We start from the raw sequence: 23,815 nt of genomic DNA, 5'->3' as shown, positions 1-23,815 counted from the left end.
GGTAATTAACTTTTCCTGCTTTACTGTTTGGTTAACCTGTGACAGTTTCAATGCATTGTTGTGATTATTTGAAGCTTTCCTATAACAAATTTCTTTATTCTTGTGAAGGCATTATGGAAAGAGGAAAGAATTGATATCATTCTACATTCTGGTGGGTTTAGCCACAGAAATGTTGCAGCAGACTGGACGAATAGTTCCCTGGACATTGGATTGGTCGGCGTGGACCAGTAGAATGGCCGGCAAGGTATCCAGATTTAAGATCTCTTGATTTTTTCCTTTGGGATTACATAAACAGCTTGGTATATGAAGAGATTTTCCAGCTAATGATGCAACTCTTTTAATATAGAAATAAGGAAATTCACAATTTGTGAATATCGAGTACCTATCGGAAAATAAGTTCCAATTATACCGGGAACCCTCATCCTATACCATCGTATCCTCCTGGGTCTTAGAGTATATTATACATTATACTTCATACATGCATTTAATTTCAAATTTGCCACTACTGGAATCGTTAACGATCACTTCTTTTCTGTGCTTGTCAAGCTCCTGACTTTTTTTGGGACTTACAGGAAACACAAGAGGATTGATTCAATCATTGCAATCAATTCTGGGGCATAAGTTTGAAACGGTGGAAGCAAAAAGGTGTACTAGTATGGCCGTCAAATTACCTATAGTTCATCTCTTTTTCCGGTGTTTATCAGATGTTTTGTTCATATTATTACGAATACAAATTTTTTCGTGCTGTTGTGAATATTTCAAAAGTGTAGTCAAGTTCAGCGGGAGTTATTTTTTATAAATAAGCTAATATTCTGTTCGGCTCAACTGTAGAATATGTCCGTTGATATGTCCCCCTATGCTTTAACATGTGAAGGAATGCCAACATCCTTCTTGATAAAAGAAAGAATGTGGAAATGAAATGTTCAGTCCATGTCACAACCATAGCACTTTTCATAAATATACAGTGAAATGTACATTGATATAATAATCTGCTAGTACTCCTGTTACCTCAACATTCATTCTAATCCGTTTACGTATGACCGAAACCAATAGTAGCAATTTAATATTTCGCAATTGGCGGTATTTCGCGGTGGCTCATGGAATATAAAAGGTGTAGTTTGACGTCATATCCGTCGCACCGATTTCAAGCATATTTGCCTGGATTACTCCGTCCTTTCTTTTTATCCTCTCAGATTGCAATGCATGTTTCAACTATTTATAAATGAAAATGGCGACCAGCAACTCAATGCCAAGGCACCGTAAGACATGGTTTCGTCTGAATTTCATTGTCACTTGTTTCTTCTTTCTAATACGTCGCTTTGGAGGACTATTATTATATTGCGCTTTAAGGTTGAAGGTTCATTTTGACTCCAGAGTTTTGAAGCATTTAAAATGGGAGCCAGATTTTTAAAACGTTGCTTTACGAAATTAAGTCTTTCAAATGTAGGTACTCTATTAGTTTAGAGTTGCTCAAAATTATTCAATCAATTGCGTTCAGAGCACAGTGATGGAAAGATCTTTCACTCGGTCACTTTCTACTTCTTCCGAAGTTGCATTTTTCGTCAGAGCTCTTTCTTCTTCAATATAAATTTCTTACAAATCTTTTCCTGAAACGTATATGCTTCCCATATCAGTACTGTCAATATCCTGCATGTTTTTATTTTGAGAATGTGGACTATATTCCTGCAATCCACGGTGTAGTATTACTGGACCAAGGTCAGTGAAGTCCTGCAGTCCGGAGCCGTGGCGCTACTGTTCCTGCGTTCGTAATACCGCATCGCGATAGTTCACATTACGCCCGCGGCTCCACTCGCCTCGGTCGAGTAATAAATGAATATGTTTGCGCGTATTTCACTTTATGTATGCATCAGTACTTCTGACACTGTGTTTATGTAACCAAGCACTACAATGTTTGCGCAAAACTAACACTCACAGTTCAACTGTACAGTTTACCGTATAGCCTTACAATAGGGTACTATTTGAATGGAAAATTTCGAAGAAATTCATACAACAAATCAAACACTTAAAACTAAATCTAATCAAACAGGAATCTCTGTAGAATTGTAAACTACATAAAAACAAGATTATACAGAGTGAACCGTGAGTGATGTCAATCGTTTCATGGGAGTAGGCCTATTCTTAGAGATACTTCAAACAAAAATGTTTAGTATAATAATTTGTTCGTTTTTGCTTCCTCTTTGAGATAAAAATTGTTTTAAAAGACATTTCGTTGTATATTTTGGGAAAGCAGATGATTTAATTCGCAGAATGCTCAGCCAGTTTAAGAGAACTTACTTACTTACTTACAAATACTTTTAAGGAACCCGAAGGTTCATTGCCGCCCTCACATAAGACCGCCATCGGTCCCTATCCTGTGCAGGATTATTCCAGTCTCTATCATAATATCCCACCTCCCTCAAATCCATATTAATATTATCCTGCCATGTACGTCTCCGCCTCCACAAAGGTCTTTTTCCCTCCGGTCTCCCAACTAACACTCTATATGCATTTCTGAATTCGCCCATACATGCTTTTCCAATCACTGCGGGCTAAAGCAAGGAGATGCACTATCACCTTTACTTTTTAACTTTGCTCTAGAATATGCCTTTAGTAAAGTTCAGGATAACACAGAGGGTTTGGAATTGAACGGGTTACATCAGCTTCTTGTCTATGCGGGTGACGTGAATATGTTAGGAGAAAATCCACAAACGATTAGGGAAAACACAGAAATTTTACTTGAAGCAAGTAAAGCGATCGGTTTGGAAGTAAATCCCGAAAAGACAAAGTATATGATTATGTCTCGTGACGAGAATATTGTACGAAATGGAAATATAATAATTGGACATTTATCCTTTGAAGAGGTGGAAAAATTCAAATATCTTGGAGCAACAATAACAAATATAAATGACACTCGGGAGGAAATTAAAAGCACAAAAAATATCGGAAATGCCTGTTATTATTCAGTTGAAAAGCTTTTGTAATCTAGTCCGCTGTCAAAAAATCTGAAAGTTAGAATTTATAAAACAGTTATAGTACCGGTTGCTCTGTACGGTTGTGAAACTTGGGCTCTCACGTTGAGAGAGGAACAGAGATTAAGGGTGATTGAGAATAAGGTGCTTAGGAAAATATTTGGGGCTAAGAGGGATGAAGTTACAGGAGAATGGAGAAAGTTACACAACACAGAACTGCACGTATTGTATTCTTCACCTGACATAATTAGGAACTTTAAATCCAGATGTTTGAGATTGGCAGGGGATGAAATGCATATAGAGTGTTAGTTGGGAGGCAGGCGAAAATAAGACCTTTGGGGAGGCCGAGACGTAGATGGGAGGATAATATTAAAATGGATTTGAGGGAGGTGGCATATGATGATAGAGAGTGGATTAATCTTGCACAGGATAGAGACCGATGGCGGGCTTATGTGAGGACGGCAATGAACTTGCGGGTTCCTTAAAAGCCATTTGTAAGTAAATAAGTAAATACCTGAATTGTATAGCCAAGTAAAGAGAATGGAAGAGGATAGATTGCCACTAAGAATAGTGAAATTGAGACAACCAGGATGAAGTAAGGGGAAGACCAAAGAAAGTATGAATGAGTGATCACACATGTCATGCAAGAGAAGAGATTGAAAGAATAATTTGGACTGGAATGAAGGTGTTACGAGACGAACAGAAGTAAAATTATAAAAACTTCAGGCAAGAAAGATGTTGTTAAATACTTATATGTCTATTTCATAAAAAGATAGGTCCATGGTTCAGCACGTCACACGTAATAAATTAGAAAATAAGTTTCCAATTTCTTCGGTAATTTTCTTCTGGTAGTCGCTGAGTAACATATATTTTCATGCGTTATAAAAATAGTCTAACATAAACACTTTGCTTCCAGCATACCATTAAATCGTACTGAAAAAGTCTGCTAACTATCTTTATTAGTTTTATATGATATGGATATTACAAGCACTACACAATAATTATGTCCGTACGTTAGGATATCGTAGCTCTAGAACAGCCGTGGAGAAAATGTGACTCGCGAGCACATTGTGGCTCGCAATGATAGCTGTGCATTTATCTTGCTTCCTACCTCCCCCAACCTCACCCTCTCACTCGCTGGAGTCAAACTCCGTTCCACTTGTATTTGTCTCTGACCTGCGAGTGGCGTATCGTCGCAATGTCTCTCTCGAAACCATGGAGGGGACTACCTCTACAAAAACGAAAGTTTCAAGTAGGCTGGGAGGACGCATTTTTTTGCTGCCAATATGATGAGAATATTAAATGTATGATTTATTCACAAGTATTACGAGGAAAACTGCTGTATAAGATAAAACGGCTTTGTATTACATATTACTCATGAAACATTAAAAGGTTAAGTGTTATTATTATCTCTGTACTTCGATCCTTTTTCAGAAGATGTACGAATAATGTGGTTAACCTACAGATTTACAATGTGATGTTAAATGAAAGCTAGATGTAAGGACTTGACAAATGTTGAACTTTTCAAATCTTTGCCAAAAAATAAATATCCGAAGCTTCGTTCTTTCGCTTGCTGTGTTGAAGCCATGTTCACTACAACTTACGTTTGTGGAAAATTATTTTCAACACTGAAAATAGTAAAAACCTAATTTAGATTACGACTGACAGACAAATACCTTCGTGATCAACTACGACTTGCAGTAAGTGACATAATTCCTGATTTTTTAAATCTGTCGCAGAGACATTCTGAAGACAGTTAATTTTAGGTTGTGATAATGTGTCCTATGTTTTCTTCATTACTTACTTACTTAGTTACTGGCTTTTAAGGAACCCGAAGGTTCATTGCCGCCCTCACATAAGACCGCCATTGGTCCCTATTCTGAGCAAGATTAATCCATTCTCTATTATCATATCCCACCTCCCTCAAGTCCATTTTAATATTATCTTCCCATCTAGGTCTCGGCCTCCCTAAAGGTCTTTTTCCCTTCCGGCCTCCCAACTAACACTCTATATGCATTTCTGGATTCGCCCATACGTGCTACATGCCCTGCCCATCTCAAATGTCTGGATTTAATGTTCCTAATTATGTCAGGTGAAGAATACAATGCGTGCAGTTCTGTGTTGTGTAACTTTCTCCATTCTCCTGTAACTTCATCCCTCTTAGCCCCAAATATTTTCCTAAGCACCTTATTCTCAAACTCCCTTAACCTATGTTCCTCTCTCAAAGTGAGAGTCCAAGTTTCACAACCATAAAGAGCAACAGGTAATATAATTGCCTTATAAATTATGACTTTCAGATTTTTTGACAGCAGACTGGATGACAAAAGCTTCTCAACCGAATAATAACAGGCATTTCCCATATTTATTCTGTGTTTAATTTCCTCCCGAGTATCATTTATATTTGTTACTGTTGCTCCCAGGTATTTGAACTTCTCCACCTCTTCAAAAGATAAATTTCCAATTTTTATGTTTTCTTCATTGCACGTACTAAATATTAGTTTGTAACCTTATACTGTATAAAATTATATTTAAGTGCTTGACGTAAGGAAAATGAAAATCTCTTAATAAGTCAGATAGTTGCTTGACTTCCCCTTCGGAAGTCCGCCTCCCATCATAGGTGGTATGCACGTTGCGTTTAACAGTGGCTCGGCGCACGATCACATTTTCGCCACGGCTGCTCTAGAATATCGAGTAGAAGACATTAAACAGAACACATCGATTTTATGTCATAGGCCTATTCACACAGAAGTCTGTATACGTATTTCCAAATCACTCGCAGAAGGTATGCTGCTGTGGTGTTTCTGAAGGTTCGCATTCTCAACTGTCAGCAGCACATCCAGATTGAGCTCTTTGCGTCTCGAAATAATTCCATTTCCTTGTATCCCAGGTTGCTCATTCAGCTAGTGCAGGCAGCTGTGTTACTGGTTGCGTACGATTCCCTCGAGGGTATCATATTGCGACGTTATAGCAGTAAAGAAAACTGTGAGCGATCTTTGTGTATTTACTCCTGTGGAAGCAATAAAATCTCCTGCCGTCCTCATGTAGTGATTTTCAGTTCAAAGAGCGTGAAGTCACGGCATTTTTATGTGACTGACAATTTTGTGGCAGGAAACTGCCATTTCATGTGTCAGTGACGTCCAAGAAAACTCTCAGAAGTGTAGCTTTGACTGCTCTACCGTTACTTCTCAAACTACCTTACAATGGCTAAGGTAGTAGTTGGAGCACAGGCTTGAAGATCCAAGGATCTTGGGTTCGGATACTGTACGTAGGGGAGAGTTGGGTAGTATCGGACATCGGGTAATATCGGACAGTGCGTTTCTTTCATCTATAACCAGATGGTAGTACCTGGATAACATGGTTACGTTTCTGTATGCGCCATAACAGAAACGTAACCATGTCATTCAAGTACTATCATCTGGTAGTAGATGAAAGAAACTCACTGTCCGATATTACCCGATGTCCAATACTACCCAACTCTCCCCTATGTTCATCCGATATGTATTAGGACTCTGCGGTTTATTACTGTAACATTTAAGGGTGGTCTATAGAGAAAAACGCCATTTTTGAACAATAAAATCTATTTTTCAATTGATTCTGAAAATAAGTCCCAATAATCTACTCTACGTGTTTGTAAAGTTTCAAGGACCAAAGTCGATTGAATTCCTTAGTAATGACGTCAAAATTAAAGGTCCGCAATGTGATTTTTCTGTGTTTGAAAGTGTTATACCTGTTAGGTAGGAGATTTAGAAATCACCTCCTATGTTGTTGTTTTGATTCAATGTGAAATGCTTGTTTCTTGTGCGAATAAACAGTATAATTCGTGTTTCAGTTGTTAATTATGCATTTAGTTTTCTTAGTATGCAAATATTTGTTTAAATAAAGTTTCTGTGTACAGTAGTGGGAAAAAAAAACCGGACCGACCCTTGCAGCTGATTTCAGACCCTTGTTCACTCCAGAGCACGATAGACTGGTAACTAAGACTTTCGTGGTTCGAATCCTGCCTGGGAAGGAAACTTTTTTATGTTTCTTATTCAAATTTATCCCCAATACTTTTCGATTGCAGCGATATTTTACTACTTAATTAACTTATTATTCTCAGAACATGAATTTTACCAGCAATCGAAAAGTATTGGGAATAAATTTGAATAAGGAACAAAAAAAATTCCTTCTCAGGCAGGATTCGAACCACGAAAGTCTTAGTTACCAGTCTATCATGCTCTGGCGTGAACAAGGCTCTGAAATCAGCTACAAGGGTCGGTCCGGGTTTTTTTTTTTTTGCCTCTACTGTACATAAATTAGTGTAATAAAGTCAGGTAGTATTTTTATAATATGTAGCTATATATCTAGTGTAAATTGTGTCTATGTAAGAAAACATTGCGTAGAAATAGCTAATAAAAGGTGGAAAAAGAATTATGTAAATAGTGATGTAGGTCTAATTAATTCCAGCAACCCTGAAGAAGTAGGCCTAAATTCAGATTATCATAATGACTATGAAAACACTCCTACAAGAGATCTTAGGTAACAGAATATAGAGCATAATTGTAAAATTAGATCTACAAGTAAGAAACCCACATATATGGCTGGAAACTTCATATAAGGTTTTTATAACAGTTTGTAATCATTTTTTCCATACCAAACTTCAAAGTCGTTTCTCTCTGTTATATAAATATTTTATGCATTTCGCTTCATTAAAATTGCTAAGGATTCTACAGTTTTATAGATATGAAGCTAAATTATTTTCTGTATAGTCACTACACCATGCCAAATAAAGTTATATTTCGATTTTTCTTCCAAGTCTCTAGATTTTAACAAAAAAAAATTGTGTGTAGCATTAACAAAATAATTTAAAGAAATTTGTCGATTATATTACAATTTTTTTTCTCTTTAATGTGATATTACCTTTAAAAATCGATACAAATTTCTCTTCCTAATATATAAGTGGTGCCATATAAAAATTCGTAGACAGATTGAATGAAATTTCCATGAGGAGTAGAATTTTCAAATTTGCATATATATTTTCTGAAAAAATGAATAACTAAAAAAATATTGTGGCCCAAGCAGCAATATTCATGGCTACAAACCAACGAATCTGACCCTGTTCTGAGTGATTCCGTTGCTTTCTTAGTCTCGTTGTATCCAAACCAATTACACTGGTATGCAACCATTTTGCCAGTATTATTATGAAAAATAAATTACATTTAACTGATAACAAAACAGGATGACATTTTATTACACCAATTAAGAGACTTTATTTTCAAAAAATAAACATACATTCAAGGCTTAAACTTACCAGTTTGAAGGAATGGCATACGAACAGGCCTAAATGTAGAAATTAAGCATTTTTTTCAAGTTTCCTAGTAATATTAAGCAAGAAAAATGAAATTTAGGGATAGTCTACGTTCTTCATAATTTTTAATTTATGTTTTTATAACATTTTAGTGATTCAATTACGTCTAAATTACCATCTTCAACGTAGTAATAATAATCTATATATAATTTGAACTGGTAATGGAAATTGCGGGAAAACGACTGAACGGATTTTAATGAATAACCCGTCGTTTTGAAGCTTGGCATCCAAGGATTTTCAGAAAAATAGTAACTTTCAGTGAAGCGTTAGTTTTCCTACATAGTTTTCCTATTTTCCAAAATTTTCTTTCATCAGTTTTGAGAACTAATTGCATTTCAGAATAAAACAAAACACACACACTACAATAAACAATAGGCTATTACACGAAGGCCATGACCTGTAGGATTGCTGACATAGAGTTCAAATTCAATTGGTTATTAAAAACTTCAAGACTTATTAAAATTAATTTAGAGGTCCGATTCTGCGGTGTGTAATTTTCTGAGTACAGCTGTGTATTGGATATTAAAATCTACAAAACTTGAGGTGGTTTGACAACATTATTACCATTAGAAATGAAATATTATTATAGTTAATGCCATGATGTTATAGCATATATATATATATATATATATATATATATATATATATATATATATACATAAACTACAAAGCTTGCGTTAGATAATAATATTGTTATTAAAAATCAAATATTTTTACAGTTATTATTCAAGTGGGGTCGAGTCTTTTTCATATACTTAATGGCGGTGTGGTGTAGATACTTATATGCGTCATTCTCTTCAGTATTGGCTCGAGAGAGCGCAAAAATTACAGTTGCAAAGAAAGACGGTATTACTTAATGATAAAATAAGAGCCCTACAAAATTTTGTAGTCTCCCGATCGTTTCAGCAAGATCTCTTAGCAGGATAAAATGATTTTACTCTCTACATTTCAAGCTCTACATGCAGCAGCTATACCAAGATGCTATGTCTATTGTTCAAAAGCATAGCAAACCTGACTTTTTTTTTATTTTCACCTAAAATCCACAATGACCTGAAATAGCTATTGCTTTACTCCCAAATGAAAGACCAACTGATCGTCCTGACATTGTTACTTGCGTTTTCGCGTTGAAACTCAAAAACTGAAGGTGGATAGGTTCAAGAAAAAGTATTTGGCATTAAAAGAAAAACCATTCCGAGGGGTATGTTTCATTATTACGAAAGCAAATAACTTTCAAAATGTGTGGTATTTTTCATAGAAAATAAATCTGAAAAATGTTTATTTGAACGTCTAATGAACTTAGTGTGCATCATTTGCTGCTAGTAATAATAGTCTGTAATTTGTCTAAGAATATATACTAATTTCAATATTTATTCATTTTTAAGGATTTGGAAAAAAAAACTTTATTTTTTTTTTAATTGGACGTGACGAAACGAAATTACATATGGCTTTCTAACTATCCATAGTAGGGAACTGAAAAATATTCGTATAAAATGGTCAGAGTAACAAAATCTACATCGACATAAGGGATAGTCATCCAATCTCTCCTTCAATATATCTATCATGCCAGTTTCATTCTTCATCCTTGGTGAATTTCATGTTCCAATATTGTGTTTAATAATTAAATTAATTTCAATATATTTGATTATTTCTATGGATTTTCCTATCATGTGAAGTAAGGTGTCTTACCCATCATATACAAATAACTATTGTATATATACCTATATATATATATGATTATTTTTATTTAACAAAATTAAAATTCGTTAAACATTAGATGGCTGTGAAAAAAATTATGTTTCAAAGATAGTATAAGAATATTCATCATAATGTAATAATAATAATAATAATAATAATAATAATAATAATAATAATAATAATAATACACGAAATTTAAATACCGACAATCTAAATTGTAAAAAATTTTAATAATAACCCACCCTTGACAAAATTCTGCGTATGCCACTGGGTGTTGTCATCTTATAGAGATATATAGAGACATTTTCCTGTCATGTGAAGTAAGGTGTCTTACCCATCATAGGCTATACAAATAACTATTGTATATATACCTATATATAAATATATATATATATATATGATTACTTTTATTTAACAAAATTAAAATTCGTTAAACATTAAATGACTGTGAAAAAATTATGTTTCAAAGATAGTATAAGAATATTCATCATAATGTAATAATAATAATAATAATAATAATAATAATAATAATAATAATAATACACGAAATTTAAATTGTAAACAATTTTAATAATAACCCACCCTTGACAAAATTCTGCGTATGCCACTGGGTGTTATCATCTTATAGAGATATATAGAGAGAATGACTCTATACTGAATCCCACACCAACGTCTGCATTACACACCACAAGGCAGAGGGGCAGGATGCCGCCCTAAGAAACGTTGGCATGATCAGTTTTACTCTTCAGTATTGAACAGGCCGAGAGATAGGCCATGAAGTTATTCATCATGATTAATTATAGTTCTATTATCACGATTTTGATAAAAATAAATCTGTTACGATTTGTTTCAATTACAATTTAAACAATGCTGAGCACTTGATTCTAACTGCAGGTCGAATTGAAAATTTTGTAACATTGCTATTTGTTCTGCTTGGCATGGCGGTTGCTTTTTATCTGTTAGCACGATGTAGAAAGCAAGACGAGATGCTGTATGTAAACAGAAAGCAATTTTCAGTGTGTTTTGAATAGCTCCGATGGAAATGGTGCAGGAATCAATCTCCAGTATCTCTTCGTGCGGAATTAATTGGCAGCAGTGTTTTGATTGCTGGCGTCGTTCGGCCCGAGACCAACAGATCATTATCTTTAAACTCGCCGGCTCACCGTTTGTCAAATGGCCAGCGCGTCAACTTTGTAGTTTGTCCTGAATAAACCTCGGAAAATACAGACGAATTTTTTTACTCAACCAAGACCGTGTTTTTTGACGTGGAAAGTTTAAGTGGACATCTATTCGGAAAAAACGTCCGTTACCATTTCTGTAATATAGACGTAACCATGCACGAAGACGTCTGACAGCGCATGTGCAGCTCCCACTCTTGTTGCAACCCTACCCCAAAATACACACACCAGTGCAAAATATTATCAGTTGTCTATTTCTGGTATGTGTATTCTGCATGTTCTTTTATCTTTTAAGAAAGCATGTAAGGAACCATGTGATACAAAAGTCACTTCACAAATTGCAAAAACAGTATTTTTAAATGACAAATTAGAACCCTTGACAAAGACAACAGGGACCACTATAAGGATCATGACAAAGATAACAAGGACAACAATAAGGACCACGAGAAAGACAACAAGTCTACGACAAGGACCACGATAAAGACAAGGACAACGACAAGAACTACGATAAGGATCACAACGTGGACCACAACAAGGATCACGATCAATACAAGAAACGCAACAAAGAAAAAAGGACCACGATAAAACAAGGACCACCATAAGTACCACGCCAAAGACAAGGACAATGAAAAGGACCACGATAAGAATCATAACAAGGACCACGAGGACAAGGAACACAACAAGGACCTTAATATGGACACGACAAGGACCACGATAAAGGTCGCAAGGACAACGATCACTAAAAGACCCCATAAAAGGCAACAGGAACTACAAAAAGACAATGACATGATAAGGACCACGACAAGGACGAGGATAAAGACAAGACAAGGACCATGATAATTATCAAATATGGACCACGACAAGTACTAGATAAATGATCACGATAAGGAGCACGACATGGACCACGACCACGATAAGGATCTTGACAAAGACAATAAGGGTCATGATAAGGACTACGTCAAAGATAATAAGGATTACGATAAAGATCATGACGAATCTAACAAGTATCACGATAAAGACCATGCCAAAAACGACAAGGACCACGATAAGATCACGACAAGCTCAACGACACAAAGCGCGACAAGAATCACGACGTGGACCACAAGCATGTCTTGATCCTAGTCGTGGTCCTTATTCTAGTTCTTGTCGTGGTCTTGTCGTGATCCCTATCTTGATTCTGGTGATCCTTATCATGATCCTTATTGTGGTCCTTATCATGATTTTTATCATGAACCTTATCGTGATCCTGTCGTGGTACTAGTCGTGATCGTTATCGTGGTTCTTGTTGTCTTTGTCATGTTCCTTATAGTGGTCATCGTTATTTTTGTCATGGTACTTATCTTGATCTTCGTGGTCGTGATGCTTGTCCTTGTGGTGTTCTTTATCATGATCTATGTCGTAATCCTTATCGTGGTCGGTTTTGCATTTGTCGTGGTCTTTATTCTTCCATATTTGACATTTAAAAATAATGTTACTTTTCCAATCTGAAAAATAACAAAACACCTATAGCACACGCAGTCTTCATTCCGAGGTATTAAAAATCAGTATGAAAGTCCATTTGATCGCATAGTTATTCAGTACCTTGTGTATCGAGCGGCATGAAAATTATATTTCAGATGATCTGTAGGTTTTCTAAAGCCTTCTTGAGGAGGGTAAAGGGTGGGGAGACCTACGACTTAAGATGATGATCCCAGAGGTAAAACCTAAGGAGTGTGAGATCTCGGAAGCAGACTGGACACATTGAGCACATTATGTGACATTTTTATTTTGAACTTACATTTCGTATGTATGGAGACTTTTGGGACATTCTGTATGTATATATATATATATATTAATTAATTAGGACGTAAGTGTCAAATTAAAATACATTTTGGCATGATTTTGCTTATATCCTTTATATAATGGAGACTCGAATATGCTCATAAAGTGAAACAGAGGAGAAAGTTTAAAAAAAGTGAAGATAATTTTGTAATAAAACTTTTTCCGGATGGAAGACAGCCAACATGAGAACACTTTTTAAATCACATTGAATAATTAAATGCTTTAAAAGTATTATGTTACTGCTGAGGATCATTTAAAGGTCACAGAAAATTAAATTTTTAATTTTAGTTTACTCTCAGTGTTTCAAGCACACTCGCAGTTGTAATTTGCTTGTGATCTGAAATACTAGATGGTTAAAGGCAATATTAGCACATTCAGAGAAATAGAGATTGGATTACATAAAGAGAATTATTTGGAGTATTACACTCATGACATAATTATCGAGGTTTGGGCTCATTTCTATTAGGTTACATTCCGAGTAATGTAGTCGATTTTGGTGCTGTAGTCTGTGCACATGATGTTACTATCTCCAAAGTTCCTCCATAGGTGACACAGAAGCATGCAGAAAACAACAGAGATAAAGTATTGCTAGACTTTCTTGATCTCGACACTATAACTAAGGTAATGTTGTCTGCACAACGCATCGAGAAATCGGCAGAAGGTGCGTTTTCTTTTCAGGTGAGGATTCAATTCCCGCTTGGGTTGATTACCTAGTTGACTTTCTCCTGAAATGTTTCCCAACTCTCAAGCGAATATCAGGTAACCCCATGGCGAGTGCTCAACCTGATATCGACTAATACCGTTTTTCCATCACCAATTTCAACGTCGCTAAATAACCTAGTAGTTGATGCAGCGTTATTAAATAGTCGACAAAGCCCCGATACCTTTATCCACGGTAAACATCTATTACTCAATTTTGTATGAGGAGAACGGATCCCGAGTCTTTCTAAATGTTATGACGAGATGAAATATCTAGCATTTATCTGGTTATAATCTGTTACTCTTCCGATCAGTGGCGTACACAGAATTTTGTCAAGGGGTGAATCATTATTAAAATTGTTTACAATTTACATTATCGGTATTTTAAATTTTTTGTGTATTATTATTATTATTATTATTATTATTATTATTATTATTATCATTATTATTAGTGAACGACATGGATTGGATGGAGAGAGAAGAGTGGAGAACAAGAATAAGACTTTAAGGGTGCTATTCATAGACATTTCGCTAATCCGCGCTAAAAGCGTGCTAAACTAGCCCCGGCTATCGAATGGTTACTTGTACGGGATTCATATCATATCATATCATATCATATCATATCATATCATATCATATCATATCATATCATATCATATCATATCATATCTCGCTAACACTTGTTTATGAATACGAAAAACGTTAGTTCGCTGATCATTCACCGGAAATCAGCGCTAAGAATGTCTATGAATATGGCCCTAAGACTTTAGGCACAGAAAGATGTGTAAGTATTAAAAAACTATAGGGCAAAGGTTGGTAATACTGTGATAGGAGTAATATTGTAATAGTTCTTTTTGAGAATTTATTACAATTTTACTGAGCGAGAGAAGAACCGGTTTTTTGCAGCAACTTGTCCGCGAACATTCCCCTAATACGTTTACGCAAAAAAAACCGATCTTCCTCGCGCTCAATAAAATTGTAGTAAATTCTCAAAAAGAATCATCACAATATTACTCATATCACAATTTTACCATCCTTTACCCTATATAAATAAAAGATTATTATTATTATTATTATTATTATTATTATTATTATTATTATTGCCTTCATGGCATGTTACGGGGATACCCTTTACTATTATTATTATTATTATTATTATTATTATTATTATTATTATTATTATTATTATTATTATTATTATTATTAAAATATGAACTGTCAGATGCACAAAACATTAAACGAACATTTCACAATAAAGTCAGAACTCAAATTAATGAACGGGTGAGTACCGCTCTTAAAATGGATTTAAAATCGACAATGCACAATATTTAACATTTGCACTACAGAACTGTCAAAACAGTCTTTTCAATATGTTTCACAACAACTTAAATTTGACATTGTGTCGGCTTCATTTTACAAGTTCGGTACTAGGCAGATGTCTCTAAAAAATAAATATAGCATTCTAATAATTCAAACGTGCAGCAGCACCAAAAGATTATATTGAAGGAGGGGTAGAAGGAGGTCTTATGTCGATGTAGATTTTGTTAATCTGACAGCAAAAATTAGAGAAGGAAAAACGATTATGGATAAAAAGGATAGACCTATTCAAATCTAAATATGTAATTCAAAAAAATAAGTTCGAGAGGGGGTTAAAACTCGGTAACCCCTTCCTTGCGTACGCCCCTGCTTCCGATAGACCCAAGACGGGTCATGTCACGTAACTTGAGATTTTCACAAATTTCGCCATTTCTTATATTTTTAATCTGAGAACATAAATTGCTTAGCCTCTTGTTGGAAGTTATTTTACCGAGGTCGTGTCTCACAGAAAGCACCCCGGCAAATGGCTTGCATTGAAGTAATGTCTGAAGTTTCAAAGTTCGATATCGTAGACTAAGCTTCGACGTCATGAACTCAGATGACCAGCTATGAGAAAACTGCAAGACGTGGCGCAAGGAAGGAAAACAATAGCAAGTAAGATATCTCTGAGCTGTTACAAAATAAATTATGCGAAAAACAGACTCTACATATTTTTCCACTGTGCAACAGAATTAGTGAACAGAGCAGTAGAATTCTTGACTCAAGAAAATTTCTCTCCGCTCCACCCATCCTTCATCATATGGTAATGCGGAATTCCTGCACGGATATATCGGTAGGGTAAACATTGGTAATTTCGTGATAATTTCATGAAAATTAATTTAAAATGCAAATGTGTCAATATATCCTTATTCCGATTTTTTCATCTAAAAGACGATAATTTGCTGTACAAATCTGGAGACATAAAAGATTGGACACGTTCTTGGCAAGTGCCAAAAACCACTTTTACAACTTATGCTAAAAGTTTGCTTATTTCGTGATAACCTTTGTAATTTCGTGATATTACATTGATAATTTCGTGAGAGGTAGAAGAATTGTGTAAAAATTCATTAAAGTCAAATGAAATTCTCATTAATTGTTACAAGACTTCAAACATAGTAATTCCGTCTAATATTCATAGCAAGAAAACATAGAAATACATATCAACACATAATAAGAATGAAATCAAAGTAAAAATTGAAATTGAAAAGGGATCTTCTTTGTCCTGAAAGGGTGAACACTTTTATTATAGACTTTACTATAGCCTATATTACTAGGGTAATTAAAAAACTAATGCATAAAATTTGTTTAACAATTATATTTTTATCCTACAGCTTTGCTATTTTCACAGAATGTAGATGAATTCTTTAGGAACAAAATGTCACTTTTCCACACAATCCCCGTCCCTTTCAACTGCCTTACGTAACCTAGGAACGAGGGCCTGTAGACCAGCACGGTAAAAGTCTGGACCAACACGTCTGAGCCACTCTTTAGCAGTGTGCACAAGGGAGTCATCTTCTAACCTCGTTCCGCGAAGGGATCCTTCAGTTTATCAAATAGATGGTAATCGCACGGTGGCAGTTCAGGACTGTAAGGCGGGTGTTTCAGTGTTGTCTATCCGAATTTTCTGATCTGGTCTGTGGTCTTGTGACTGACATATTATGGCTGTGCGTTGTCGTGCAATAGCAGAGCATCCTGCTTCTCCCGATGTCGTCGAACACGACTCAGTCGAGCTTGAAGTTTCTTGAGAGTTACAACATACGCGTCAGAATTAATGGTGGTTCCGTGTGGCATGATGTCCACAAGCAAGAGTCCTTCTGAATCGAAAAACACAGTAGCCATAACTTTTCCTGCCGAAGGTGTACTTTTGAATTTCTATTTCTTTGGTGAATTTGCATGATGCCACTCCATTGTCTGCCTCTGTCTCCGGTCCAAAATGGTGGAGCATGTTTCATCTTCTGTCACAATTCTCGCAAGTAAGTCATCTAGCACTTAGAATGATAACAAATCAAGCAGAAGCTACACTGAACCAATTGCGTCTCCCTTTTCTTTTTTGTTATCACATCTTAGCTTCAGATTTCTAAAGTTCGTATTGTAATACAATTTTTAAAATAGTATAAAATGTAACGTTTAATGCTCAACAAAATTTCGCCTCAAACAGCTAAGATTTCTATCAGTAAAGCTAAGCCTATATCGCGACTACAGCTGTATCTAAAATTCCAAAAACATTTCCTAAAATTTCGTGAAGATACAATAAATTTTTGTACCAAATATCATATGATTACCTTTAGTAATAAGCGTGTAATGTAATCACAAACATCCACAAAATTTGTACGCCTGAGAAATCGAAGCAACCTTGCTCTCTCCAAACATAAAAGCTCACTGAAGCAGCTACAATAGTCACACAAAGCGTAGCTGTATGTTTCTGGAAACTGGACAACATATGTAATCCCTTGGCGGCAATTTGAATCTCGTAACACTATTGGTTAGTTCACGAAAGAGCAAAGGAAAAGTATCACGAAATAACCACTGCCACGAAATTACCAATGTTTACTCTACATCACAATAATATATGTGTCAATAATCACTCAGTGATTTAAGACGGCGCTCATTTCGTCGGATCCCGGCCACTTAGTCACTCGTAATGAGTGCACCTCTGCACATAGTGTGTTGGACATTGTGCCACTGTCACACATCTCTGACACAGTGCATGAGGGTTGGCCACTAAAGGAAACTAAGAGGTGGTGCTCAAACAGAGAGGATTCAATCCTGCATCGGAACTGGAATCCGGTGTGGCTTAGTGCAGTGGTTCCCAATCATTTTTGACTGACGACACACTTTACTGAAGCCCACGATATCGCGACACACTTGTTTTTAATGATAATAAAAAAAACATAGATATTCACACATATTTCGGTTCCATGATGGAAAATGCAACAAAAAGATGCCGGAACGTCGTCCCAGCTCGTTCCGCCAGAATAAATCACTGGTGACAACTTCTATGTAGTGTCAAACATCCAGTGTTGCAGATAGGTCGACGTTAACACGCAATCGAAAAAAGAAACAAGCAGCAACTTGAGTGGCATTAGAAAAAAACAAAGGTATGTTTCAAAAATCCCAATCTATCTATCCTGGATGTCCGATAAAAGGTTTTTATTGTCGTTTTTGAAAACTCGCCTATTTAAATTAATGTGAAGTCTGCGCTTGGTGGGTTGCACAGAGTTTCTCTATACGTGGCCTTATGGTTGACAGGCCAACACGTAAATCATGTTCAAGATGCAGCAGTCTTTTCTCTAGTTTATATTTGTAATTTTTAGTTAAAAATTGGGGGAAAAAATTCTGTTCGAAGCAACTAAGAATTAACACATTATTACCTTAAAAATACTATCCAATTGAAGAAATGAGACTTTTGAATAATTCATTCTCTGTCTGTAATATTCTTTCACCCTTAAAACTAAAGAAAAAAGTTATTTCCCAAACAATTTTAAATCAGTGCAACTCTGAAAATATTGAGAATTGGATCCATGTTTATATGAAAGTTTTTGATCAAAATGTATTCCGAAATATGCTCCGAAAGTGACGTAACGCCTCGTGAATCAGTTTGTATATACGTATACCTGCATCCACATTATCATAATTGTGGTTGTTATTGCATGTTACAGGGTATTATGTTGAAAGTCCAGACCTGTGGAGTAACGGTCAGCGCGTCTGGCAGCGAAACCAGGTGGCCCGGGTTCGAATCCCGGTTGGGGCAAGTTACCTGGTTGAGGTTTTTTCCGGGGTTTTCCCTTAACCCAATACGAGCAAATGCTGGGTAACTTTCGGTGCTGGACCCCGGACTCATTTCACCGGCATTATCACCTTCATTTCATTCAGACGCTAAATAACCTAGATGTTGATAAAGCGTCGTAAAATAACACAATAAAATAAAATAAATTATGTTGAATAATATGTGTTAAATTGTAATTGAGTATTGAGTATATTATTATGATGTATAATTGAGTGTTTACAGATCTATATTAGTATTGTTCTATTACGTTCAGCTGTTGACTTTTAGGTGCGTTGTGCAGTAACTACGTAATACTGCTATGTTATTGTAATTGTGCTTGTTACTGATGGTGTTCTGCGTACTTTGATGTGTGTAATGTGGTTTTCTTATTCCTTTAATATGTCCGTTATATCTTACTTGAAATGACGTGTCAGTCAGTCTTTTATTGATTTATACTTGGCGGTACTTGTATTAATTCTTCACCTAACATAATTAGATGAAAGAGTACAATGAAAGAGTAATGGAACGGAGAAAAATTCTCTCCGGCGCCGGGATTTGAACCCGGGTTTTCAGCTCTACGTGCTGATGCTTTATCCACTAAGCCACACCGGATATCCACCCCGGCGTCGGATAGAATCGTCTCAGTTTAATTTCCAACTCTTGGGTTCCTTCTAGTGGCCTCCCTCTGCACTACGTCATAGATGTCTATGAACGTAGGACTGAAGTCCACACATGTGCTGAGGTGCACTCGTTATGAGTGACTAGTTGGCCGGGATCCATTCCATTACTCTTTCATCGTATGATGACGCAGAATATTTGCATGGAAATATCATATGTACTTCGGTACATTAAAATAATATATATGATATGCGTAAATCACTTCGTGATTTAAGACGGCGCTTATTCCGTCGGATCCCGGCCAACTAGTCACTCATAACGAGAGCACCTCAGCACATGTGTGGACTTCAGTCCTACGTTCATAGACATCTATGACGTAGTGCAGAGGGCGGCCACTAGAGGGAACTCAAGAGTTGAAACTTAAACTGAGACGATTCTGTCCGACGCCGGGGTGGGTATCCGGTGTGGCTTAGTGGATAAAGCATCAGCACGTAGAGCTGAAAACCCGGGTTTAAATCCCGGCGCCGGAGAGAATTTTTCTCCGTTCCATTACTCTTTCTCCTTATGATGACGCAGAATATCTGCATGGAAATATCATATGTACTTCGGTATAGTAAATAATATATAAAATAATATATAACATAATTAGGATCATTAAATCCAGATGTTTCAGATGGGAGGGTAGCACGTATGGGTGAATCCAGAAATGTATATAGAGTGTTAGTTGGAAGACCTAAGGTAAAAGTACCTATGGAGAGGCCGAAACGTAGATGGGAGGATAATATTAACCCCTTCAGGCCTGATGTACATTGTAGTGTATATTGTTTATTTTTTTCTTTTTTGGAATGTCTTCGATACTTTTAAATATTTTGAAAAATTCAATGTGATAGAAATGGAGAATATTATTTTTGAAACATTTCTATACCTGAATTAAAAATAAAATTTAAAGTTTTGGGGCCCCAGGAGTCAAAATTGTCCCTAAATTTTTATTTTCTGTGACGACTTGATTAGGGAATTTTGAATCCCCAGAATGATTATGTATTATGAATGTATTATGTGACCAGTTTTTTTTTTTCAAATTTGTTAAATATAAATTCAGGTCTGAAGGGGTTAAAACTGATTTGAGGGACCTGGAATATGATAGTAGGCACTCGATTAATCTTGCTCAGGATAGGGATCTCTGGCGGGCTTATGTGAGGGCGACAATGAACCTCCGGTTTCCTTAAAAACCATTTGCACTGAATTGCTTACTGTCCAGTTAGTTCACAGTATTTTGCGTAATATTTATTCGTTAAAGCATATTGTTTCCGCTGTATGCACTGAACAACTGACCTCCCGATACGTACTTCATATAATACCTCCTCCTTAAGATCACTGTGATCGGTGGTTGTCTTATGCTGAGTGTAAACAGGAAATGCATGACATAACTTTTTATTGTTAGGGTTCTGAAACCCCTAGCCTTGCTTTATACTGCGTGTTCAGTTCAAAGTGTGTCATGACTCGCTGTATGCCGTCATGTGGCTAGCCGATGAGCATAGAGAATTCAGTCTTCCTACACTTCCGCAGAGGCGTATTACCTATGTGCCAGAGAAGTTGCCTAGCAAGTACGGCGTTTATTCTGAAGGGTACTTACCGATACGTACGGTAACGCCTGTAGTGGCAGGAATGTGAACTGTTTGGAAACACGTACTGAGGTGAGTTTTTTTTCTTACTTACTGTGGGGATATGGCGAGAGGGTTAAGACGATTACTTACGTATTTGTTGACAAACTTCGACGGTCAACATGGACACGGAGCATTTGATTTGTATTGTGGAATGTTGCCGTACGCAACCGATGATAACAAATTCACTGCGTACGACTTCCCCTCGCAAAACACAGTTCGAAAGAGATTATGGTAGCATACAGACTTTACAGACCGCCATCTGTTGCTACTACGTTCAAGTTATACCATACACGTTCTCAAGTTCAGATTGAAAGCCTTAATCAATAGGCAACTTTTCTGACATAAAAGCTGAAACTCGCTTCAAATCGCTGACTCACAACAGTGACGTCATGACACACTTTGAAATGAACACCCAGTACATACATTTCATTCAATAATAGACCAACAGATACAGCGAAAATAATCTGACGTAATGAGAGGCCTACGTAAAGTTGAGTACGGCATTACTTTTGCTTTGACTATAGCAAGAAGTCGGAACAAAAGCATTTATTCGTTTCGTATAAATGAACTCGATACTTTTGTCGCTAACTACGCAGCTGTAGTTTTTATTGCCCATATCTAGTCTTTTGTGTCTCTTCACAAAGACTCGATACTGTTCATCTTGTATTGTTCAGTGAATTAAGGGAGCGCTTGTAAAAGAAAATTCGATTATCTAAAACTTTACGTGATTAGGTTAAGTTATTCCTAGTTTAAGAGCTCGCGGCATGCAGTTCGTAGAGTAATTGGAAGATAGAAAAGAAGAAGAAAAGACGCTTTTAACAAACCTTTCAAATGAGCATCCCGTTTTGCCCAGTAAGTTGTAAGCTGCTGCGATTAATAAAGAAAAGAAAAGGTTTCACCATCATGACTAGCAGGTTCTGGAACTCCTAATGAACACACAATCGAGATATTTTAGCTGAGCTCGTATTATCATCACTTGAAGAAATTATCAATAAATGAGAGAACTTTCTGTGATCTTTTCAACCAGAAACTTAATTATGTTATTTGATCTCGAATAAGCTACTCACCCCACTTTTGAAAGACAAAAATAAAAATAAAACAAATACAAATTACAAAAATAAAATCTTCAACAAAATATGTATTCACGACAAATTAAAAACAAACCTCAAACACCCTTAATCTCTGTTCCTCTCAATTCTTTGTTATATTCATCTAAAAAGGTTCGTGGACCGGGTATACCGTATGCAGAATGGGAAGCCAGTATACAGCATTTTAATATCTGCAATCGTCTTCAGCTCCTTCATGTTGCACATTTACATTATATACGGAATCCTGAAGAGGAGAAAAATGCGGCCCTTGGAAAACTTAATTTTACTAAATCGTCTCTTCCTCCAAAGACCAGTGGGAGGAAACTTAGAGAAATTCTAAGAACGAGATCTTTCCAAGCTAGGTGTCAACTGCCACATAAAGGGAAAGGAGTGATTATGTATGCTGAATGCCCTTAAGCTAATTCATGGATGTGCAGCAAAAAACCTCTTTCAACATCTGAATACATCATTGTAGTGAAGCTTTCTTGCAATCTTATACCTGTAAGATTCGTTCCTGGCAGATCCTTTAATACTGTAGGTATACTCACTGCAACGAGACAGAAACTATTGATCAAGTATTGGGATTCTGCAGGAAAAGCGACTGCTACGGAACAATAGACATCATAGACGCAGACGTGGGCATTTCAAGAGATGCGCCGTACTACTCTGATTGCTGCAACACGCATCACCTATTAACGTAATACTCAGCGGTGGATCGCGTGAAGTATTGAAACACGGAAAGTTAAGTAATTACACAGGACAAAAAGAAACACAGTTTTCTACAAATGTTATTTTTATGAATAATGACAATGAAAGGAAACAAATTTTCCAAAACAAATACAAACTATTTTACAAAAATCTGAAACATAACTGTATTTCTAATTTAAACAATTACTGTAAAAACCTTATAAAATGATATAAAACGTACAATTCCACAACCTATTTGTTTTGAAAGGGCATCAGTCACTAATTTGCATCCTTTGAAAATAAAATTAAGAAATTAAGGAAAAATAGATTCTTAACAAAATATCAAGCACATTACTAAGAAACAGAAAAACAACAATTAGGCTATTTTTTAAACCTCTTACTGTAATTCTTTGTTGTTTTTGTCAATTTACGTCAATTGACTCATGCCCTTAAAAGAAAGGATTCGTTTATTCTTCTTCGTCACGTAAATCAGCAAATGTTTCAAAATTTGGAGTTATGTCAGACATTGCAATTGTGAGCTGATAGAATAAATTTTCGTCTGAAATGCGTGATCTTGATTTGGATTTTACAATGGCCAACTGAGAAAACAACTGTTCACAAATAAAGGTTGAGCCAAACATAGAAGCAATTTTCATAACAAAACTCCGAAGATGTGAATATTTTACTTTGCAAAGTTGTTTAAGCTTATATACATCTAAACCAGCCATATATGTGCACTTGCACTTGGGGTTTCGCGGCCAGACGCGGTAACCGTTTCTCCACAGGTGTGGACTACTATTATTATAAAAAAATTAAATAAAAAACTTTTGTTCCATTAAAACGAGCCTTTTCATAATGTCGCTCAACGTGCTAGTAAAATTTTGCAGCATAATAAGCACCTAACGCTTTCCCCTTCTTCGCAACAAA

This window comes from Periplaneta americana, chromosome 3, assembly GCF_040183065.1.
Source record: "Periplaneta americana isolate PAMFEO1 chromosome 3, P.americana_PAMFEO1_priV1, whole genome shotgun sequence".
Lineage (NCBI taxonomy): Eukaryota > Metazoa > Arthropoda > Insecta > Blattodea > Blattidae > Periplaneta > Periplaneta americana.
This window is presented reverse-complemented; position numbering follows the sequence as displayed.